Genomic DNA, 10,163 nt, shown 5'->3' with positions numbered 1-10,163 from the left:
GTGGTTAAAAGCAGTAGACTCGTAATCTGGTGAACCGGGTTTGATTCCTTCCTCCTCCACATGCAGCTGCAGGGTGACCTTGGGCTAGTCACACTTCTCTGAATTCTCTCAGCCTCTCTCACCTCACAGAGTGTTTGTTGTGGGGGAGGAAGTGAAAGGAGAATGTTAGCCGCTTTGAGACTCCTTAGGGTAGTGATGAAGCGGGATATCAAATCCAAACTCTTCTCCTTCTTCGTCCACACTTTCCTTTTGCCTCACACTTTCTTGGCACTAGTCTGTGCTTTAAAGCACTGTGTCCAATCACTTGGGTTTTTTTGCCCTGGCATTTTCCCTGTGAAAACCTGCTCTTTACCACTGACTCAGAACAAAGGAAATTTGGGTTTCCATTTGCTCCAATTCAGCAGTAAAGCAGGGTTTCTCAGGGAAAGTGCTGAGGCAAAAAGAGTGCTTGGACACAGTGCTTTAAAGATCCAATGTGTGTCTAGAAACGTTGCACAAAAGAAAGTCTGGATGAACCCTAAATGATTGTGGGATAGTACCCGTGGGAAGAGAAACTGTGCTTTCCCTTCTTTGAGTTTTGTAACAAGAATTATGTTGTTCACAAGAATGAAAGTTCACTACATCTTGGAGCGGGTGGGGGAGATAGTCAAGCTTTTCATTGTAATGGATGCTGTTGTCTAGTGTATAGTGTTCATTGAATGAATACTCGGTGAAACACAGCTATGGGCGAATGTTGAATCTCTTTATGTGGTTAGTACAGCTGTAGGCAATCTGCACATATCTTCTGCACTAAGGAAACCCAACACATGTTAAGGCATGTGTTGGCTTTCATGTGATCCATCAGGAAAAAAAGCAGATTAAAACCTATTATTGCTCCATGGAGGATTCCTCAACAAAAGTTCACAAAAAGTAGTTTATCTGAATGCAAAATCATTCATCTTTTTTTTCAATGTGCTGCTTTTAATCTAGATGTAGTCTAGATCCTGCTGTCCACAAGGGTGGGTGAGCTTACCTGATTTGTGTTTGAAAACCTTTCTCTTGATTACATTTTCCCAGCCTTTCCCACACCCTCTAACACAATATGGAGGTGGTAATTGCAAAATTAGTACATGCCTACCCACAATGTCATTGGGGAGATGAGAAAACATCACCTATTTTGCTGAGGCTGCCTCCATCTGCTTTCAAATAGACACATGGAGAGCTAATGCGGAATCAAACTGCATTGAGCCTCTGTTTTTGGAATAAAAGCAGGTGAAAATGTACTTTCCAGGGACATAAAATATTTAACAGGTCCAGGTTGTGTGTGCACTAGGTAGAAAAGGATGTCTTTGTACATCAAATATAGACTATAATGTGTATACACAGCCTCAGAGATGTGACACTTTGGGAAACATAGTAACATAAGAAGTTCCACTAGGATGGGTTAGACTATTTATCTATCTAGCTAGCTCAGTATTGTATTTTCTGATTGCCTGCAGCTCTCTGGGATCTGAGGCAGATGAGGGTCTTTCCCATTACCTGCTACCTAATTTTTTTAAACTGAAGATGCCAGAGAGCAAACCTGGAACTTTCTGCATGCAAAGCATTTGCTCTAACTCTGAAATATGGTTCCTCTCTGAAATGAGGCATTATACTGGGTTCAGAAAGTGGCAGTCCAAGGGCCAAATCTACCCTTATGCTTCAGTTGCCAATTCAGGGCAAAAAGGTGTTCCATAACAATAGAGGAAATAGTGGCTGTTGCTGTCAGTCAACATTAGGGAAGGAGTGATTTGGTTTGCCACCTTCCGTTGGTTCTGCAAAGTGGGCCCACAAAATAATGACCTCAACCTTAATGTGATTTTGGCAATGTGTTTCATTCCCTCCTTACTTTGCATGTGGAAGGTTCCAGGTTAAATCCCTGGCATTTTTAGGTAGGGCTGAGACTGCCCCTTGCCTGAAACCCTGGAGGGCTGACACTCAGAGCTGACAGTGCTGAGCTAGATGCCCCAATGAATCTGACTCAGTATAAAATAGCATCCCATGCCCCTGTGTTCCCATCTCCAAAGCTCAAAATCTCAAGATGCTGCTATCTCCAACTGCCCTGTGAACCGCCCTGAGACCTTCGGGTATAAGGCTGAATATAAATTACAACAACAACAACAGCAAATTAGGTATCTAATCACTTATCACTGAGCCTTCTCTAGGTTCCATGTCCAGACTCACCACTATTTCTGACATATCTACCCCAACATCCACCTGAAGGGTGGTTCCATGAATCCTTATGAAGTGTATGGAAAACTAAGAGCAAAACTGAACCTGGGCATGACCCACTCATAGGCTTCATACAGATTGGCAATCACAATGGCTGATGTTGGACACCTCCATCTGTAACGGACTATGAGATTTGTGGACATGAAGTTCTCTATAACTCTCTAGACCTGGTCAGTCTTTGGAGCCATAAGTTCCTGGATGAAGGTCTTGAGTTTCTTACCCAAACAGCATATTGCCATGAGCAGAGAATTACCAAATTTAAAAAGTAGAAAGAGTAGCTTTCATGAGCAAGGTAGTTCTGCCATGAACCATGCTTCCTCATGTGTTGACTCCTTCATGGAGTCAGGTTTCTAAAGCACGTATGACTAGTTGACTCTCTCCTGAGTAAAAGACAGTAAATGAAATTCTCTTGTAGTTATGCCTCAGGTCCACCAGATGGTGCAAGTGAAAGACACCATGCAAAACGTACCACAGCACCTTGGAAATATAGAAGGCAAGCTGACTGATCAGGCAGCTCGAACATTTTCATGCATGTTATTAAAGAGCCAAATCTTTGATATCCTTTTGTGCTGAATACTTAAGCAAACACAAATAGAAAAAAAAAAAACAGGGGTTCAGGCCAGCATACAAAGACATAACATATGGCAAGCAAAGTACAATGAATGTATTCATCACAATGTACCCGCTATTACAAGGCATACGGTACATACAAGTGGTACTCATCAAAATAAGTACAATATAACAATTAATGACACATTTTCATTATCTCTGGCACAAGAAAATTATTGGAAGTGGCGGAACAGCTGTAGCAAACAGGACTGGAGCCCAGTGATCTTGGTTTTGAAGAGAAACTCCTTCAGCCTGTGAAGTTAGCAAGGTCCCACATTGGGTACAAGTCAAGGCAACTGCTGCATGCTGTCTAGCAGAGCAGGGCAAGTTAGAAGAGCTCCTTGTTCAGTGATGTCAACTTGATATACCTGAGGATCAGACACTTGAGAGAGGGGTTAATTATATTCTCTGGGAGCTACATTGCACATTAAATTCTGTGCATGTGAAATCATAGATGAGCAGCCTTGCCACTTGCAAAGACATCGGATGCATTCATGCTACAATGAACATGTTTATTCTCCATTTGCAGTATTCCTGCTGAAAGGGTTCAGAGCATCCTGTTTTGCTGTCCACACAACTGGTGGTGAAGAGCTTAAACATGCAGGAATCCACCCCCACTTGCACATGGCAGAATTCAAACCTTGCACCATTGCTGAATCTGGTCCAGAGACCTTTTTAAAGGTGCTTGCATCTGTTCACTCCAAGCTGTGTTTCACCGTCTCCCCATATGTGGATTTTGCTGGAGCATTAATCTGTTATCAGCCTTTCCCCCTTTGAAGTGAAACTTCCAAATGAGCCCTTTTTTCTGGGGTTCTGCATGAACTTGCCAAACAAGAAATTCTTGAAGAGCAAAGAGTGTAAACAATTCACATAGGCATGACTGGAAAGACACTAATTACAATAAACTCTGCCCCAGGTGTGCGTACAGCTAAGGGGATTAGAGGAATGTTTTCAATAAAAAGGAATCTGTAATAGTGATGATAACTTGCATAATGGAGTAGAATGAAATTCAGGGCTTCAAGATTACATTTGAAAGATCAAATAAAGGGTAAGTCCTTTATCTGAGAAGTGATACAGCTTGTGCAGGGCTTACCGGCCGTGCACTTAGCCATAACTAGTGATTATTGGCTACTATTCAGGCACTGAATACCCATTTGCCTGGAGGTTCTCCAGGGCCTGTGACCAAGGGATAATCTACAGGATAGTCAAAACTAAGCAAGTGGAACTGCCTGTGGGATACCCTCAAGCCTTTGAACCAAAAATGGCATGATGCACCAGCAGTGGAAGTTAGCAGGGTGGGGTAGTGGCTTGGAGCCAGATTGTGCCCTGCATTTTGTCACATGCAACACTGCTTCCATTCCGCTGCAGTTCATCTTCTTCCAAAAACAACATTATTCGTCTCACTGTCTGTTGTGGCAAAATTACGTGACTTTAATTAATTAATTACATAGATTACATTGTCATTTCCTCATTCCACCCCATTCATTTCAATGGAAAGGAAACACGTGATGGCAGGAAGCATGTACAGTGCAGCTGGGAGTTCCTCACATCTAACAGGCAGCCCTGTTTAGGGAAGCTTTTAATGTTTGATGTATCATAGTATTTTAATATTCTTTTGGAAGCCGCCCAGAGTGGCTGGGGAAACCCAGCCAGATGGGCGGGGTATAAATAATAAATTATTATTATTATTATTATTATTATTATTATTACTGTGTGCTGATCATGGAGGCCTGGAAATCAGCTCCAGGGCAAACCTGTGTTGACATAACCTTTTGACACTGAAAGAGAACAGTCGCATGTTCAGCTGGCCAGCAGATGTCCTCCTTGTTCCAGATACAGCCAAGTGCCCACAATTCCTCTTCAGCAGTTTAGGAGGATTTACTGAAGCTTCAAAGGCAGACAGGACCAGTTTTCCTGGGCAAGGAAAAACAGAGCTTTCACCCCACCCGATCCTTATAACCAGAGATGTCAGAGTTGAATCTGTGTCCTTCTGCATTCAAATCATGCATTTACTACCCTTCTTTGTACTTTTAATTTCTTGCCCAACCTAAACGTAGCTCAACTAGCAAGGAAAATTCTGTTCCATTTTCCTGCTGGACTTCCAGTTCCGGCCCATGAGCTTCCTGGAACCGTCTGGCGGCCGTTCTGTGGATTGCCGTGGGGATTCTGTGCTTTTTTTCATGACGCCATTTCCCCCCTCGCCACGGGGACCAAGTTCCGGGGCGGAAGAGTGCCAGAAATAGCATGTGCGCATGCACACGGGCGCTCCTCCGTCTTGGAAGTGTGCCAGAAATAGTGTGAGCGCACACGCACAGACACTCCTCGCCCTCACTCTGCAAATGCTCTGGCCCAACGAGAGGTCTGCCAGGGAGTGGACTGGCCCGGCCTCAAAAAACATTGCGGACCTCAGCACTAAGGGTTACAGTGTTATTGTAGCTTCAGTGTTATTGGGTGGGTGGATCAACTGTCACTTTCTGCTACTGTCCTTTCTACTGCTTCCTCAGTGCTTTCATTTTTTTCTGACCATGTTATTTCTGGTGTGCTCTCCCCACCCCCCCAAAAAAAAAAAATCACTCAGATTTGCACAAAACCAGAAATCGGCACAAGAAAACTACATTGATTTTTAAATTCAATCAATGAATTTAAAAAGTGCTAGAGCTCTGTCTGGTCAAGTTGCATGGAATCAATTTCAATCCGTTACCCCCGAGGATGTGGACAGGCTGCTTGGACGAGTGAAACCAACCACCTGTCTCCTTGATCCTTGCCCATCCTGGCTAATAAAAGCAAGCTGGGAAGGGCTGGGCGGTGGGCTCTGCGGGGTGGTGAATGCTTCCCTCTGTGAGGGAACATTCCCAGATCTGCTGAAAGAGGCGGTCATTAAACCGCTTCTTAAAAAACCATCTTTAGACCCGGCCAGTATGGCCAACTATCGCCCAGTCTCAAATCTTCCATTCTTGGGCAAGGTGATTGAGCGCGTGGTTGCTGAACAACTCCAGGCATGCCTGGATGATGTGGACCATTTGAATCCCTTCCAATTGGGATTCAGGCCTCACCATGGGACTGAAACTGCCTTGGTCGCGCTGGTTGATGATCTCCGGCGAGCTAGGGACAAAGGTGAGAGTTGTTTCCTGGTTCTGCTGGATCTCTCAGCGGCCTTTGATACAATCAACCATAACATCCTTCTGGACCGTCTAGAGGGGCTGGGAGCTGGGGGCACTGTTATACAGTGGTTTCGCTCCTTCCTCCTGGGCCGTGTTCAGAAAGTGGTGTGGGGGATGAGGGTTCCGTCCTCTCCCCCATGCTTTTTAACATCTATATGAAGCCGCTGGGAGAGATCATCAGGGGGTTTGGACTAGGTGTCCATCAATATGCAGATGATACCCAGCTCTACCTCTCTTTCAAATCAGAACCAGTGAAGGCGGTGAAGGTCCTGTGTGAGTGCCTGGAGGCGGTTGGAGGATGGATGGCGGCTAATGGATGGAAGTTGAATCCTGACAAGACAGAAGTACTGTTTTTGGGGGACAGGGGGCGGGCTGGTGTGGAGGACTCCCTGGTCCTGAATAGGGTAACTGTGCCCCTGAAGGACCAGGTGCGCAGCCTGGGAGTCATTTTGGACTCACAGCTGTCCATGGAGGCAGAGGTCAAATCTGTATCCAGGGCAGCTGTCTACCAACTCCACCTGGTACGCAGGCTGAGACCCTACCTGCCCGTGGACTGTCTCGCCAGAGTGGTGCATGCTCTAGTTATCTCCCGCTTGGACTATTGCAATGCGCTCTACGTGGGGCTACCTTTGAAGGTGACTCGGAAACTACAACTAATCCAGAATGCGGCAGCTAGACTGGTGACTGGGGGCGGCCGCCAAGACCACATAACACCAGTCTTGAAAGACCTACATTGGCTCCCAGTATGTTTCCGAGCACAATTCAAAGTGCTGGTGTTGACCTTTAAAGCCCTAAACGGCCTCGGCCCAGTATACCTGAAGGAGCGTCTCCACCCCCTTCGTTCTGCCCAGACGCTGAGGTCCAGCGCCGAGGGCCTTCTGGCGGTTCCCTCATTGCGAGAAGCAAAGCTACAGGGAACCAGGCAGAGGGCCTTCTCGGTAGTGGTGCCCGCCCTGTGGAACGCCCTCCCATCAGATGTCAAAGCGATAAATAACTACCTGACATTTAGAAGACATCTTAAGGCAGCCCTGTTCAGGGAAGTTTTTAATCTGTGATATTTTACTGTATTTTTTGTTTCTATGGAAGCCACCCAGAGTGGCTGGGGAAACCCAGCCAGATGGGCGGGGTACAAATAATAAATTATTATTGTTGTTGTTGTTGTTGTTGTTGTTGTTGTTGTTGTAGTATTAACAAGTAAATGGTGCTGAAATATGGACAAGCCCAAGGTTTCCATGTTTACTTTAACAGCCCAATGGATTAGACAAAAAATAATTCTACAGTGTGTGGTCTAGTGTGCTGGGAGCCACTTATGATAAGATGTACCCTACAGTAACTATCTTTGTGATGACTGAATGTTCTTAGCATATTAATTTGACTGACTGGCCACTGAGTATGTTCAGTCCTCATTGGGCTCTTTCTGCTTTCCTCCCTCTTCAGGATTTCCTCCCATTGTACTTTTGTCCCTTGAATTCCCACCAGCCTGCTAATACATCCCTCAGGTAGAAGAAGAAGAAGAAGAAGAAGAAGAAGAAGAAGAAGAAGAAGAAGAAGAAGAGTTTGGATTTGATATCCCGCCTTTCACTCCCTTTAAGGAGTCTCAAAGCGGCTAACATTCTCCTTTCCCTTCCTCCCCCACAACAAACACTCTGTGAGGTGAGTGGGGCTGAGAGACTTCAAAGAAGTGTGACTGGCCCAAGGTCACCCAGCAGCTGCATGTGGAGGAGCAGAAACGCAAACCCGGTTCCCCAGATTACAAGACTACTGTTCTTAACCATTACACCACACTGGCTCCCAAGGTATGGAAGGATGGTGCCATTTGGGCTAAATAGCTAACAGCACCTAAAGCTGGAATACCAAAACAAGAAGGAGTGATTGAATCCCTGCTTATGTGGTGCTGCTTTTGAGCCTATGTGTGCTTTAAAACCACCTGGCTGGAGAAATATCTATGGCATCTGAATGCTGAAAGCCATAGAAGCATGCATGCAGACAAACCTAGAGCCTTCCTTTTTTTATAGAAGGAAAATCCAGATAAGTATAATCTGCCAAGGATGTTTGCAGTTATACAGATCAGACAGATAAAATGCAGGAAGACAAATTTGGGTCTGGTGGAGATCAGTGGAGCTGTTGCCACTGGCATAAATAAGGCTGCATTCCATATTCAGTTTGGCCCAACATACTTGCTGTCAGATTGAGCTGCCACAAGAACTGCGATAAGGCCAATTATATGAGCTTGAGGCAACCAATAGGGGCTGCTTGTTGGTCGACTTGATATGTATTGATATGGCTGGGACAAAATGAGCTGTAATCTAATAAAAATGAATGGATGTAAAAGTATATCTGGTTAATTTGACAATAGCGCTTTCGGAAAGGGGAAGTGCATGGAGTAGCCTGGAAATTGTTCCACAGGATATTATATATCTCATAGTTCTAAACAAAGTAGGTAGTATCTGCTTCGATCACTTAAATGATATAGCACTATGAACTGTAATTTCCCCTAGCGAGCCACTTAATTCATGTGTTCATATCCTGTTTCATTTCAAATTAGCTGCTTTTGCCTTTGTGAAGAGTTCTCTTTGTGAAGAGGTCAGGGCTGCAACCTCTGATCCACTGGGCTCCTGCTTGGAATGGATTCGAAGGGAAGCAAACCGTGACAAATAAATTTGGGGCTTGCGGTTACATTTATTATTTCCACCAACTTTGACCTCTTTCTGCGTCTTTGGTCTTCTCCACCCCTGTGACGTTCTGTCCCAGCTACACACCCTGCCCTGGGGAAGCACTGCAATGCTGGGCGTGTAGATTTCAAAGTAAAGCGGTATGAGGTAAGATGTGAATGGAAACTCTTGACAGTACTTCGGAAGCTGCCTTTATACCAGATCAGATTATTTGTCCATCTAGCCAAGGGATGGGGAAATTCAGGTGTGTGTGTTGTGTTGTGGTGTGTGTGTCAGATCCACTTCTCTAGATCTCTCTCTTTCTGGTCCTCAGGACTCTCTCGGGGGGTCATACCCCATGCTGACCCTGCTTTGCACCCTCTTTGATTGTTTTTGTCTGGCTGAAAGGTGTCCCTAAATTCTGACAATGGAACTTTTTTGCCTGGATAAAGGATAGAATCTAGCCTACAATACAAAAAATTCACGCCTGTTGCTTTCCCCACTTTTGCTTCTAGCCACACCCAACACTAGCATGTCACCCCTGCAAGGTTGATCAGAAGGGAATGTGGTCCTCAGGCTGAATATGGCTGTCCAGCCCTGAATTGGACCAGTACAGTCTGCTCCAGGGGTGGAGAACCTGTAGCTGTCCAGATGTTATCAGAGTACAGGTCCTGTCACCCCTGACCATTGGCAGTGCTGGCTGGGGTGGATGGGAGTTGGAGTCTAACAATGGTTAGAGGGCCACTAGTCTCCTACCCCTGGTCTATCACAACAGGCAGCAACCCTCCAATGTCTTTAACGGACGTCTTTTGCATCATTTGCTATCTGATCCTGTTCATTACCTGGAGACCCTAGACTTGAACTTGGGGCTTTCAGCATGCAAAGGATGTGCTCTTCTACTGAGCTCTGGTCCCTCCTCTAGGTGATAGGCAAGTTAGGAGATTTAATGTGAACCTACCTAATTTGCATTTCCCAAAACAATATCTGGACTGAAATGCAGCTATCCTTTGATATTTGCACTTCTCCAAATGGTGTGATGCAGTTCTCCAGCAACAACAAAAACTGTATAATAAGGGAAAGTGAGAAATGAAAAATGATATATTAGAGAAAACGACACACAAAAGTGCATTATAATAGGGAAAATTCATTGTAAAAATATGTATATTTGGCAAAACTGCACACAAAATTGCGTATGTATCATGAGAAACTAACATTAAAATGCTGGGAGCATTAAAAAAATACTGATGTGGAAATATGCCAAACTGAACTTTAAAGACTGGGAAAATGAGAAATCAAAATTGAGTGACTCCCCCAAGTAAGTGCACATAGGATTTCAGCCTTAGATTTGTGTTGGTTAGATGAGGTTTGACACAAGCACAATACATGGTACCCTGTACTTGCACTTACAGCTCTTGTCTAGATGCATTTGATTTGTGGGGAGTGTCCATGGGAGATTAATGAAATGGCCACTTAGGATGTATGAAACAGATAA

This window comes from Podarcis liolepis (assembly GCF_965112155.1).
Source record: "Podarcis liolepis genome assembly, chromosome: 7".
In the NCBI taxonomy this organism is placed as follows: Eukaryota; Metazoa; Chordata; class Lepidosauria; order Squamata; family Lacertidae; genus Podarcis; species Podarcis liolepis.
This window is presented reverse-complemented; position numbering follows the sequence as displayed.